This window comes from Eupeodes corollae, chromosome 2 (assembly GCF_945859685.1).
Source record: "Eupeodes corollae chromosome 2, idEupCoro1.1, whole genome shotgun sequence".
NCBI classification, from domain to species: Eukaryota; Metazoa; Arthropoda; class Insecta; order Diptera; family Syrphidae; genus Eupeodes; species Eupeodes corollae.
Window position 1 is genome coordinate 12,400,684 of NC_079148.1, and position 14,798 is coordinate 12,415,481.

General features: G+C 33.8%; 1 protein-coding gene across 11 annotated transcripts in view; it reads left to right on the forward strand.

The window, feature by feature from the left end:
- LOC129946726 (smoothelin-like protein 1) overlaps positions 1-14,798 on the forward strand; it is a 122,913-nt gene that overhangs the window by 94,870 nt on the left and 13,245 nt on the right. Inside the window, exon 1 of one of the 11 annotated variants that reach the window (XM_056057021.1) lies at positions 3,273-3,833. The exons of the other annotated variants lie outside the window; for them this stretch is intronic. The gene's annotated coding sequence lies outside the window, so the exon portion shown is untranslated. Of the gene's footprint in view, positions 1-3,272; positions 3,834-14,798 lie in introns of those variants that run through there. 11 annotated transcript variants of the gene reach the window in all.

The window sequence follows — 14,798 nt, forward strand, 5'->3', positions numbered from 1 at the left end:
AATACAAACAAAAATGCTAAATATGAAAAGAACACCAAACCAAGAGAACCAATTATCAGGTGTATGGATCCATGCGCATTGTGCATTCGACCAAACCCAGAGACGGATTTGATGGTTTTTCAAGGCGTAGAAAGCAAACGTACCTATCTTTGGCATTGGCTTTAAAAAAATGTATATGTAAAGAAAACTATTCCAGTTCATCAAAAACTTTGACAGATCTCACTAAAACATGAATATATTGGTTTATAAACGTCAAGCTAATGTTAGAGAATCGTCATTACATTTTGGGGAAAACTTTTGTGACGTTTTGTCAAGTGTCAATTTCTATCCATGTATAGTTATTGTTGATTCACCCAAGGGGATGCTTACATTGATACGTGCCTCCCTAAACGACATCAAACCATTGTAAAGTTATTTGAAATTTGTCAAATGTCATTTGTACTTTGGTATTTTTGAAACATTAAAAAGCGTCTAAACTGTAAATCGTTTAGTTAGAATGTTTAGTTGCTGATGAAAATATGGCTACTTGGAGTTTATTCCTAGTTTATAAACGTAAAATAATCTTGGAGAATCGTCATTATATTTGAAGACTAATTTTTTGAGTTTTGACATCAAAAACTAAAAATTTTTTATATTTCTGAAATCTCCGAGACCTTAAAAATATAAACCGACCGAATATAATCATTTAAAAAGAGAAAAGTCGTTTATGTGCCTACCATTTTCTATGATTTCGATAAAAATATATTGAAATTTGTTGTATTAAACGTTCTAACAAATTTTAGAACGTCAAAATACTGTTGGAAATATTTTGTTTGACGTTTTCCAAAGTTCTTTCTTTCACTTTTCATTGACAGATTCGTAAACATCTATTTAAATAAATGCATGTGTAGTGTATAAATACTGTGGCGTTCTAGTTGCCAACTATTTATATTCACAAATGTCATAATTTGGCAAAATATTGTTTTAACTTTGACATATTTAAAGTTAACAATCCAAAAAAAGTCGTCAAAAACTATGAGCTATATTTTTCTGAAAAATTTGTAATTTGTTGATGATTAGAACTCGTTAGACTGTTATCCTCTCTTTAAACGTCAAATCAGATTAAAAATCTTCAAAATATTTTTGAATTAAATTTTGCGACACTCAATTAAACTGCTATCTGTCACTTTTCGTTGACTCGTTCGGCTGCTATCCTCTCTATAAACGTCAAATCAGTTTAAAAACTCCTCAAAATACTTTTGAATTGAATTTTGCTACACTCAATTAAACTGCTATCTGTCACTTTTCGTTGACTCGTTCGACTGCTATCCTCTCTTTAAACGTCAAATCAGATTAAAAATCTTCAAAATATTTTTGAATTAAATTTTGCGACACTCAATTAAACTGCTATCTGTCACTTTTCGTTGACTCGTTCGGCTGCTATCCTCTCTATAAACGTCAAATCAGTTTAAATACTCCTCAAAATATTTTTGAATTAAATTTTGCGACAATCAATTAAACTGCTTTCTATCACTTTTTATTGACTCGTTCGACTGATATCCTCTCTTCAAACGTCAAATCAGTTTAAAAATCTTCAAAATACTTTTGAATAAAATTTTATGATACTTAATTAAACTGTTTTCTGTCACTTTTCATTGACTCGTTCGACAGCTATCCTCTCTTTAAAAGTCAAATCAGTTTAAAAACCTTTAAAATAGTTTTGAATAAAATCTTGTTACACTTAATTAAACTGCTTTCTGTCACTTTTCGTTGACTCGTTCTACTGCTATCCTCTCTTTAAATGTCAAATGAGTTTAAAAATCTTCAAAATACTTTTAATTAAAATTTTGTGATACTTAATTAAACTGCTTTCTGTCACTTTTCAATGACTCGTTCGACTGCTTTCTCTCTTTAAACATCAAATCAGTTTAAAAATCTTCAAAATATTTTTGAACAAAATTTTGTGACACTTAATTAAACTACTTTCTGTCACTTTTCGTTGACAGATTAGTCATAATTTTTGTAAATAAGTGCAAAACGTCAATTTTACTCTGACATTTCTAAAGTTAACGACGTAAAAACAAAAAAGTCAATAACCAAAAGTCATTACTTATGTCAAAATATTAGGCTGATGATGACAATTCTTCTGTATTTATATCTTCTCTAAGTATGTTTATATATATCCTCTCTATAAACGTCAAATTAGTCAGAGAACCTTAAATATACGTTTTGTATGAAATTTGTTGATGCTTTCAGATGTACTTTCTTTCACTTTTCATTGACAGATTAGTCGAATTTTGTTTAAAGTATATGCGTGCATAGTTATTATTAAGTCCTGTAAATGTGGATCTTAACATGTTGCTTGTCTTCACAAATGTCAGATCATTGAGAAGCTGTACAAGTTTTATTGATGAAGGCAAATGCCATTTCTACCTTCACATTTTGAAAGTTAACAAGACCATAAAAAAATTAAAGTCGTAAAAAAAAATTCTGAACGAAGCTAAATGTCATCTCGATTCTGACAGTTTTAAATTTAAAAAAAAAAACAATAAAACGTCAAAAATGACGATGATAACTTTTGCAGTCGCAAGTGGAGCCCCCAGAAGAAAAGTACCTTAGGATCTTTCGCGTTTCAATTTCAAATAGTCCGTTTCTGGCCAAAACTACATTGTGGGCATAATTTAAAAAACAATCCAAATGAGATACGAATGAGCTTCTATTTTATCCAAATCGTGTAGGTACCTAGTAGTTCGGAACGCTGCTGCTCGTCAAAGTATAGAAAAATTCGTTTTGCAAAATTTCAGTACAGCATAGACCACGGCCAAATTAACATCTTGAAGATATACTCTTAGTGTTTTTTTTTATTTTTCAATAATTTAATTAAAAAAAATAACCGATTAAGATTTTTGATTTTTTTAAAAAGTTTTTATTTCTTAAATAAATCTAAAAATAGTGCGAGAAAGTGGAAAGAAATAGAAAAAAAAACGAGTTTAATTATTATTATTTTCAATTATTATAAGAAAAATAATAAGTTTATTAAAATATTATTTAAACAAAAAATATAAAACTGCTCAAAAACTTGTGTTCCGTGTGCATAAGTGTTACGAAATAGAATTTTTCAAATATTTATAATTTTTGAAAAAAGCTTATTTATACAGTTTTTTTAAAAAAATATTTGTTATTATATTAAGTTAATAATTAAAGAACTTGATTCTCTACCGCCGCATACCGTTAATCGTGAAAAAGTAAAGAATTATCTTATGCTGTACTCATCCATCCCATAAATACCATAGTTTTCAAAACTTTCTCTATTTTTTTGAAATTTTGAAAAGTTCACCAAATGTGCAAGCACATAAAATACACCTGAACTTTAATGGAAATTAAATCAAGAAAATAAATAAATAAACCAAAATAACGAAATAAAAAGAAAATAAGAGAAGACACCACACAGAAAATAGAAACTAGAAAAGAAACGAAGAAACGAAGGAGAATACACCACATTGTCAAAAGATCTAAAAGAAAACTCTGTACATTCGAAAATAGATTCGTAGTCATACTATTTTTACGAAAATACGAAAACGAAGAATTTTTTCTATCCGTTCAGAGATTTTGAGATTTCAGAAGTTGCTGCGAGTTTTTGTATGATTTTCGATCTTCACACGGAGCACGGAACATGTTATTCACTTTATTATAAATCACATCACATTTCTCTCACAGTCACAACAACCTTAGGAAGGATTTTGTGCTGTTTTTTTACCGTTGCCGTCGTCGCTGTTGTTATTTTTTGGATAAACGCATCATAGGAAAAACCCACCATTGCGTGTTGAAAATATTCCATTTTTCACACAGCTGAGGTGAGTTTCTAAAATAAGTTTTTGTCAAAAGGTAGGAAATAGCTAAATTCTTGTGACAAAAATGCAAAACTGAAAAAAAAGGCTGTGCATTTTTTGATTCTGGCTCCTTGCGCTGTTTTTTTTTTACTTTGGTTTTTATTGAAAGTAATTTTAGAAAATTATTTTGAAAAAAGTATTTGAAATAATTTCTCATTTCCATTTCCATTTAGCTAATTTTGTGTTCAGTATCAGTTTAGTTTAAGGCCGTTTCAAGTGTGGATAGTATTTTTGTATATATATTTATTTTTTTTAAAGTTTATTGTTGTTTTTTTTTTATATTTTTACTATATTAGAGATAAAATTACGTCAGAGATGAATTTTTTAGAAGTTTTTGCATTTTTTTTCGTCCTGGGAGCTTATGTTGTGAGTTTCTTTAAAAAATTGTTGTTTTTATTTTTAAATTAAAAAAGAATGTTACACAAAATAAAAAGAAAAGTTTCAGTGCGATTTATTTTGGGGAATTTTACGTGGGATTAAATGTTTGTGTTTAATTTTTTATTTTGAGGTAATTTTAATTTATAAAGACGCAGCTGTTCACAATCGGTAAAAGTTTGTGTTATGCAGTAAAATTGGCACATTTTATTAAAAAAAAAAAAAGAAAATTCACAGCTGGATCGATTTTTCTAGTTTATGGAAAATTTTGGACTTAATAATTCAAGTTTTTAATCTGTATCACTCCATCTATCAATCAGAATTTATAATAGAAAGACGAACTTTTTACTTGATCCCAGTTTTGTTAACAAAATGCATTTTTCAGAAGCAGTCCAAAATCTAGTTCGTAGAAATTCAAAATTCCTAAACCCACAACTTCAAACGGTCAAAAACTCATATAAATATATAAATATTCAAGTTGAACAAAGTACGAAAGTCGAATTGTTTTTCTGTTTACCGTTCTGTTAAAACGCGTCTTTAGAGGGTCTGAATTAAAAAGTTCTAAAGTCAGAGTTGTTCCGCCATTTTGAAAAAAAAACTTGGATTCAATTATCTTGGGTCCAGCGCCGTATTTACAATTTCGGGGGCCCTGATGGGCACTTTCGATAGTATGGCCCCTCTATGATTATATAAAAATGTTATGTTGTATAATAAAGGTATACAGAAAAAATCACATAACTTTGAATTGATATTTACTTACTTACTTACTTAAGGTGGCGCTACAATCCTTTGTGAACTAGGGCCTCACCCAACAAACTTCTCCATCTAGATCAGTCCCTATCTTGATGTCTCCAGTTTCGCGCTCCAAGTTGGTTGAGGTCACTTTTAACTTGTGCGCGCCAACTGATCCGCGGTCTTCCTCTACTGCGTTGTCCTGTGGGTGTGGATTTGAAGACTTTCCGGGCCGGAGCATTGGTTTTCATGCGCTATACGTGACCCAGCCATGTAAGTTGTTGGACTTTTACCCTTCTGGCTCGTCGTTCCATCTTCTCCTCCACTCCCCTTCGATGCATACGGGACCGTAGATCGCACAAAGAACTTTTCTCTCGAAGTGACCCAAGTTGCTTTCATCCGCTTTTGTCATAGTCCATGCTTCTGCACCGTATAGCAGGACGGGGATGATAAGGGTCTTATATAGCAACACTTTGGTCCCTCGAGAGAGGACTTTACTGTTCAATTGCTCTCTTAGTCCAAAGAAACAGTGGTTAGCAAGAGTTATTCTGCGTTGATCTCAGCGCTGATGTTGTTTTCTGCGTTTACAGTGGAGCCTAGGTAGACGAAGTCCTTGACTACCTCAAAGTTACGTCTGTCGATTCTGACGTTTTGACCAAGACCTCGGTGTTGTATGTCCTTTCTTGACGATAGCATGTACTTTGTTTTGCCTTATTTACTGTTAAACCCATTTTTGCCGCCTCTGCCTCAATACTCACAAAAGCCCCATTGACATCACGCAGAGTTCTTCCGATTATGTCAATGTCATCAGCATATTCAAGTAATTGGACAGACTTTTGAAAGATAGTGCCTCTAGTTTTGACGTGTGAGCTCTGCACTATTCTTTCAAGCACGATGTTAAACAAATCACTTGACAGCGCATCGCCTTGTCTAAAACCTGTTTTGACCTCGACAAGTTCTGTTAAATTGTTTCCAACCTTTATGGAGTAGCGTGAATTCTCCATGGTCATTCTGCACAAACGGACGAGTTTGGCAGGGATGCCAAAACTAGACATGGCTCTATACAGCTCGTCCCTGTATCGTCCTAAACAACTTATCGCCAACTGCTTTAAAGAGCTCGTCATTCAAACCATCCGTTTTAGCGGCTTTATTAGACTTCAGCTTGGATATGGCAATCTTTACTTCGCCTAAGTTGGGAGGACGGGATTGTTGGCTTTCGTCGTCTATGTTGAATGGATCATCCTGCCTGACAGCGGAATTCAGTTCGTCGTCGCCGTTATACAGTCTGAAGAAGTGGTCCTTCCATATCCTCAGCATTGACTGCGGTTCAGTATGGTGTTCCCAATTTCGTCTTTGCAGCCTTCGGTTCTAGTTTATGTACCTGTGAATTTCGTTTCACCTGTTCGAACTTCATTCCTGCTTTTAAACTTCTCTATCTTCGACCGCACGCTTCTCATGCCTTTTTATTTCCTTCTGAGAAGCCGGTGTTCCTCTCGCCTCTTCTGATCATAGAGCTCATGAGCAGCTCTCGTCCTTTTATGCAGTGCCGCTTTGCGTGCCTGTTGTTTGGCTGCATTTGCCTGCCGACATTCCTCATCAAATCAGGGGTTAAATGTTGGTGCTTTCTGGAAACCCAGCACATCAGAGTGGACTTCTCTGATTGTATCTTGGCAATGTTGCCGCTGGTTTTCGATACATTGTGTTGGCGGCAGAGAACTTCGAGAGAGGTTACTTGTAACTCGGTCGGAAAACGATTTGGCGATCTCTGGCGATTGTAGCCGTTCGACGTTGTACCTTCTCCCAGAACCTCCCTGTTTTGCCTTGGGTCTGGAAGTCCGAAGTGGTACCTTGGCTACAACGAAGTAGTGGTCCGAGTCAATTTTAGCCTCTCGGAATGTTCGGATATCCTGCATACTGGAGAAGTGTCGTGCGTCGATCGCAATGTGGTCAATCTGGTTGGCGGTTGATTGATCAGGAGATATCCATGCCCTCTTGTGAATATTGAGATGTGTGAACTGCGTACTAGCTACCAGAACGTATCGCCCGCAGCGAAATCGGCCAGCCTGAATCCGTTGTCGGAGGTGGTGTCGTGCAGGCTGTATCTCCCGATTATGCCACCAAAGATGTCTTCTCTTCCTAGCTTGGCATTAAAATCTCCTAAGACAATTTTAATGTCATAGCCAGGGCACTGCTCATATGTCTTGTCCAAGAGCTCGAAGAATATTTCTTTGGTGTCTTCATCTTTCTCCTCTGTTGGGGCATGCGCGCATATTAGGCTTATGTTGGCGAATTTAGCCTTGATGCAGATTGCCATGTTGCGCTCGCTCACACTGTTGAAACTCAAGACTTTTTACCTGAGTCTAGTTCCAACAACAAATCCACACCCAAAAAGACTTTGTCTTTGTTCTCGGGAGCAGTCGCCGTAGTATATATCGCAGTCTTATAGTTTGCGTTTGCCCGGTCCATCGCAATCGCACTTCTTGGATGGCGATAATATCTGCCTTGCAGCAGTTTAGGGCTTCCGCTAATCGTTCGGCTGCACGTGGTCTGTTAAGGGACCTAACATTCCACGTACATATCCGAAGTTCGTTGTCCTTATTTCGTTTGCGTGGGTTGTCAACAGTGAATCCGTCCGTATTTGAGGCTTGTTGGTGCTTTGCAACTAAAGGTATTTTTTACGTGGCCAGGAAGTCACCCCGACGGCACAGCCCCCAACCTGGAGGGCCAGATCCTTAGTATAACTCCAAGGAAGAGGAGCCGGATAAACCGCTCCTTACATTCCTGGGCTCCGAATATGTCGAAGAAGCCCTATAAGGTGTTCACTAAGTCGTTCAACCTTACTGGAACTGTAGACGCCACCGTTGATTCCATCTCGAGAATTCGTCCACTGCCGTCTGGATAAGGGGAGGTGCCTTAGTGGAAACACCTCTCCTCCCTCTCTCGTTTGCTGCCCCCAACAACATTCCACTGGGGTTGGAACCCAATCTCCAGTTGAGGTACTAGGCACCCGATGTTTACCGCGGGGAGGTGAGAGTAGGAGTTGATAGACAGAGGTGGTTTTTGAGAAAAACCTGTGGAAATGTCACTACGTCCCACCCAAGCTTCAAAACAATATCAATATTGCAAGAAAAGTTTTCCATGCATCGTTCGTCACCAAGATCTTGTGATTTAGTATTGATTGATTTAGCACAGATTGATTATTGACTTATTTTTGACATTTATAGAAACGCATTTACAAGTGATTGAAAGAGTGGTGAAAAAAGAGTTTAATTTGTTTACTATAAATATTATGGTAAATTCCTCAAGTTCGTCAATTGTTATTTAATAAATCATTAGAAAAATTGATATTAAAATCCAAACATAGTACAGATTAAGTATTGACTTATTTTTGACATTTATAGAAACCCATTTATAAGTGATTGAAAGAGTGGTGAAAAAGGAATTTCATTTGTTTACCATTAATATTATGGTAAATTTCTCACGTTGACCAATTGTTATTTAATGATTGATTATTGACTTGTTTTTGACATTTATAGAAACCCATTGATTAGTGATTGAATGAGTGGTGAAAAAAGTGTTTCATTTGCTTACCATAAATATTATGGTAAATTTCTCAAGTTCGCCAATTGTTATTTAATAAATCACTAGAAAAATTGTTATTAAAATCCAAACATAGTACAGATTGATTATTGACTTATTCTTGACATTTATAGAAACCCATTGATAAGTGATTGAAAGAGTGGTGAAAAAAGGTTTCATTTCTTTACCATAATTATTATGGTAAATTTCTCCGGTTGACCCATTGTTATTTAATGATTGATTATTGACTTATTCTTGACATTTATAGAAACCCATTGATAAGTGATTGAAAGAGTGGTGAAAAACAGTTTCATTTGTTTACCGTAAATATTATGGTAAATTCCTCAAGTTTTATTAATTGAATCACTAGACAAATTGATATTAAAAATCAAACATACAAATTTCGATCATATTTATTCAAAATATTGTCAAACAGCGGTGAAATGTTCCATGCTCTTTTTTTGCATTTCATTGATACTATAAAATACCAGTGGAGAGTCCCATAAGATCAATTGTGTGCTATTAAGTGCTTAAGTGAATATATGACTGTTAGAAGTAAATAAAAGGACCTTACGTCAACCAAACGTCATTCGAACAACTGTTTTCGTAGTTTTATTTTTTTACCTACATAGTTGCGTCCAGCCTAGTATTGGAAACGATTAACGAATGTATTCACATAAATCCATAAATTTAATTTTTGATGATTTTATATTTTAAAATAAAATAAATCATAAAAACATGACATTCCAAAGTCTGACATAAATTTAAAATTGATTTCATATGAAAAAATATACATACTTAAAAACGTACGCACAATTATTAGGTGTGTCTAGAAATAATTTTATTTGGCACACCGCCTATTTATACACAAAAAATGTCTGATTGTCTGCCAAAATATAAAGACTATATTATTTTATGGTAACACAACTATCGCTATTGATTAGCATATTTTGTATTTATTTTATAGTTTGGAGGCTAGAGTGTTGTTTACAGAAAGTATATTAAATTTAAAAAGAAAATCCTAATTAGTCCAGAGCAAGATTTGTATTCGGAAAAGAAAAGTCTAATTTGACAGATCTTATTCCATTCAGCGATGGTAAGGATCATGGAAAATTAGGTTCCACAATTATTCCAATTTTAGTGTAGACATCTAGTTTGAAATGACATATTTTACATTTGCCGATATTTTTTAATATTTAAAGGAATAACGATTAGCGTATTGGTAGAGTGCCCTTAGAACTGCATTTTTATCTCTGTAACGATTCTAGCGCCATTGGCGTTGTGGCCAAGACATTTATTTTTAATCTACACAATGACATTGAATGTGACATCCTCAGATCTGTTTGTCTTCAATTTCCAATACTCGTGACCTTAAAAAGGGCCGTCTTCCACACTCCACATACATTAAATCATCTTTGTCAGAGATAAAAGTTCAATGTCATCAATATTCCAAAATTGGTTTCGTTATTTCTAAGACAGAAAGAGCGACAACTAAACGAATATTTAAAATTCATCGCTTAAGGTTTTTCCATGACACCATTATTCAATGGCTTTTCAGATAAGTATAAATAGGAACAAAATTTCTCAATATATGCACGTTTGCTCCTATCCGCTGCTGCCTGCCGCGTGCCAAAACTTATCTAAATCCATAAAAAAATTGAATTAATTTCGGGAAAATTCATGTTTATTTAAAACAAAAAAAAAGAAATCAAAAGATAAAAATTAAAATTTGAAATTTTATAATTTTCCTGAAAAACGTAAATTATATAGAACACAGCACTGGTGATATGTGGCGTGCGCTGCGTGGAGCGTGAGAATCAATAGAATAGAAACAGACCTATTTTGGTCACGATCGACGCTGTTGTTTTTGTGTTAGCCTCCTGCCTTCTCAAACACACACACAAACCATATGTTTGGTCTTTGTCTAAATTTATTGAAAAACTCAAAAGAAAATTGTATCTGAAAATACGTCAATTTTAATGAGTTTTCCCATAGAAAATTTAAGATGTGATCCGGACACGGACATTGTTTGATGTTTGTTTTACGTTTTTGAACATCATACAAATCTATTTTTGTCTCACTTTCTTTGAAACCACGTCGTCGTACTCGCTTGTCGTTGTTCTTTTTGGCACTGCAAAAAATTAACGGTGTATATGAATTTCTTTGTCATTGGACGAAAATGGGAAGGCTTTCTTGCACTTTATGACAGTTTATAAGCGAAAATGCGGAAGATTTTGAGTGAAAAATGGTTCTGGCCCACATGTGCGCCATGCCAGATGAAATATAGATTAATTTATGCGCCTCCACTTTGAACAAATAGCTTTGTTGCTATTTTAAATGCAGTTTAAATGGGGTGACTTTTTTTGTTAATTTGAATTAATTCTTGGGTGACAGGAGCAATGACATTTAATTTACCTTGTCGAATTGGTGATTTTAACATGTTTCGTAATTAATTGCATTGCTAAATTATTCGCAGTTTCCTAAATCTTATGGTTATGAAAATAATAAATTTTTTGTTGCAATTTTAAAATTTATATAAAACTTAATATTTACCTAACGTAAACTAAGAAGATTTCAAAATTTTTCCGTAGCACAGTTTTGACAGTTCCCAGAGAATAGTTCTCATGATTACAAATTTTATCAATTCATCAACTGTCAATCATTATGATTAATAGTACTAATATTTATAACCTGTAAATTTGTTCCAAAGTGCCAATGTGCAGAGTGTCAAAATCGTTGTTTTGACAGATCCTAATCGCTTACTTTTACGTAACGTTTTCACAGAAGCAAATGTACGAGATTTTATTTTTCCAGTTTTTATTTGTTAGATTTTTGGGAATTGTCTCAGTAAGCTTGACATACAAGAAGAATAAAATTTAAACTTCATATTTGTGAGAAATAAAATGGTGGTGGGATGTTAAAAAGTAAATACATAAGGTGGCGCAACAGTCCGTTGAGAACTAGGGCCTAGTAGCTTATAACTCTCAACCATTCCTGTGTGAGAGTGCTGTTGTCAGGGATGAAGGGGTCCTACAGTTCTAAGCCGATTCCTCAGGGCTTCAAACTTTTCATGACAATGTGAAAAAAACTTTAAAAGGCACAGGCAGGGATTGAACCCCAGACCCCTACCATGACAGCCCAATGAAACAACCATTATGCCACGTATATGCGAAGTATAAACTGCCCATTTCTGACAACAGTACTCGCACCCAGGATTGGTTGAGACTGAGAGTTGTATGTCCCTAGGCCCTGGTTCCCAATGGACTGGTGCTCCACTCAATTTATTATTTATTTATTAAACTGCCCAATTTCCCAGAAACAATGTCATTTTCTTTCATTTGACAATAAAAAACGAATTTCCTTGCTTTGAGTTTTGACAGATATTTTGTTTATATTTCTGAGAATATGGAAATCTCGGAGAATGGAATTTTTAAGAATTGAATTCTTAAATATTTTCTTACACACAAAATTGAAAAACGATAATAAAATTGTATCGCTTTCTGTTTATATTTCATTCTCCTAATCTGTCAACATGAATTAAGAAAATTATCAGAAATCTTAAAAATATACATAAGTCGTACATTATAAAAGCAAATAATAATAAATAAGTAAATATTTGAAGCATCTGCAACGTTTATAAAGATACGAGAACTATTCAAAAATTTATCATTTAAAATAAAACGAAAAGTTAATCCACTGTTGGCTGTCAAAAGTGTTCAAGCTCTTTTTGATTAATGATGTGTAGTTCCATCAATAGTTTACCTGTGCCTTTGATGTTGAGTGATTAGTTAGCAACATTGATAAATTGATTATCAACATAAAAAGAAAACATAAACTAGCCATCAAAGATCAATCAACTGTCATGTCAATTCAAGAGTTCATTCCACATCTTTTCAAGTTTATCCAAAACATGTTTGTAAATATAAAAATAAAGAAAATCTTCTTCTTTCTTTGATAAAAAGAAACAAAAATTAAAATGCTGAACGAAGAATTCTCTAATTTCAAGTGCGTAGAACAAATGATTCCTATAAATAGTCTGCAGAATGTTTGATTAACGCAACCAACCAACGCCTCAAAAAAAAGTTTTATTTTCCTATCTTCTGTGCGCATAAAAGCTCCACACTCCAAAATGTAACTTATTTTTATCTTAATTTTCGAAAAATCTTTACTTTTTTCTTGATAATCAAATAATGATAATTTTATGATTCCTTTTATAGAGGACTGCATTTGAAAAGCTTAATTGCCTCGCAGACGAAATCTTTTAATTTTTAATAGAAATGCTTTCGGCTTTCATCTTATTGGTTTAAGACGACGAAAGAATCATCTCTCAAATTAATATTTTCAAAATAACCCAATTTTTCACACAAACCATCCATTTTTGGTAATTCTCCTAATCCGAACCTACTTAGTCATAATTCTAAAAGTGGAAAGTCAACACAAAAAAAAACATAAACCATTTTGTTTTATTTATAGCTTTGTTGTAGAAAGATTTATATTTTACTTTGTGTACTTCTGGTGGTAAACACAGCCAATGGTTAATTGGTTTTTTGGTTCGCAATTAAACGTCAAAAATCGCAAATTCTGTGCGCATTTTTTGTTTGTTTTGTTTTTAAAATGCAAACTGAATGAATACGTAGCCTTAAAGATTTTGTTTTTGTTCTTTGGCTTCGTCTGATACGGAAGTTGTTCCGCTGCCATCTTTTTTAATTTTAGCTCAGTTTGATTACAATTACAGGTAGAAAAGATTCTCGTAAAATAATATTATTATCCACTTCTCGTTTTGGTCATATTGAATGATTTTTGTGTAAATGGGGGTGGTTTACAAAATGACATAAACAAACGGGAGACAAGATTTTTGTTCCTGACTTTTTTGTTTATTTAATTGGCAGCAGAGAAGAATTGGCACTTGCAACAGTATTTAACGTCACCATCAACACACATAGAAGTTTCGCTAAAGATTCACCGCAAAATAATAAAGAGAATAAATTGCGAATAAAAAGTATAGGGTGAACTGGGGTTGAATCATACACAGCCCACTCAGCACTTAGATACTTAATTCACGTTCATTGTTATATTGAAATAAAATAAATGCATTGGGTACCGCAACAGTCCGTTGAGAGGTAGTTCCTAGTGACTTGCAACTCTGTACTGTTGTCAGGAATGGAGGGGACCTACAGTTTTAAGCTGATTCCGAACGAGTAATTTGAGAAACCGCTTTTCATGGCAAGAATTACTCTTAGAGAACTTGTTAATTCTCCGCAAGCGGCACTACCAATGAAAAAAACTGTAGATGGCACAGGATCCATCGAACCCAAGAACTGTCACATGACAGTGTAACGCACTAATTATCATGCCATGGGTAAATAATTCTTAGTAGCTCAGTAGTTAAAAAGAAATAACATGTTGAACTGGAAATCCACTTAACAACGGCGTTTCCTTTTCAAAAATGGCAATGTCAAATGTCACATTCACTTTCAAAATAAGTGCTGCCAAGTTCGAAACAGCATAACTCACCATATTCAATTGGAGATGGCAAATTCCTTACGAGTAGATTAAAACTCAAAGTTATAAAATATTTCCCTAGAGGGCGCCCCATAAATAAGGACAATATTCTTGAATTTTGATTGCATCAATTGACATTTAAAGAATATCACACATATAATTGTAAATTTGTTGTACTTTAATGTTTATAGAAAATCACTTAAATAAAGAGAGCTTTTTCATCATTCAAAGGATCATCAAGGAGCTTAAAAGCATTTTTGTTTATATTAAAAAAAGAATTGAATTTCGCTACAAACTTCGCCCACTCTCCCCTATTGGCATATCCTTGAAATTTTACCATGGACTTGCACTTGTGATTAGTAATCTTAGATGGCGGCCGAACAAATTGTTAATCATCACCCAAGGCTTCTATTTTGTTGTTCGATGATCATCATCAGCCATAGACGCAAAAACAAACAAAAAAAAAACAAAAAACAGATAAAATCTCAAGAAGCCGGTATACAACGACATTTTTAGACAGGGTAATGACATTGAAAAAATGCTCTCAACGAACCAAGAAATAATTATTTGTGTTTTCCTTAGCCATCATTTGACTTAAAATCTGCTATTGATTGTTTTTTAAATGTCAGTGACATGACACATATTGTTATGTATGTACCTTGAGTAAACAGAAAAACATTATTGTTAAGAAAAATAATGATGATTAATGAATTCTGACGTACTGTTCTGTCAAAAATAAAA